Genomic DNA, 384 nt, shown 5'->3' on the forward strand with positions numbered 1-384 from the left:
TTTTTTGTTTTGCAACTGCTAATGCGCGGCGGATTCGGATACGATTTTTACTCGAGACAGAAATTTTTGAAACATGATTTTGTTTTTATGCAAGAAAGCTAGCAAATATAATTTTATTTTATACAGACAGACAGCACTCGATATTCAAAAAGGTTTAAAGGTTTGGCCGTCGATTAAAACAATATTGATTTGAAGAGTGTACTTGGTCAATGTGTGACCGTCCATATGTTATATATTATATATCGTATTATATATATGTATACATATATATTTTTACACAAAGAGAGATAGAGCGAGTGGGAATTTTATACGCTGGGTGATTTGATACTATCGCACTGAATTCATACTGCATTAAACAATTTTTGTTGCAATTATTTTTATTGC

This window comes from Formica exsecta, unplaced genomic scaffold (assembly GCF_003651465.1).
Source record: "Formica exsecta isolate Colony F162 unplaced genomic scaffold, ASM365146v1 scaffold421, whole genome shotgun sequence".
Taxonomy (NCBI): domain Eukaryota; kingdom Metazoa; phylum Arthropoda; class Insecta; order Hymenoptera; family Formicidae; genus Formica; species Formica exsecta.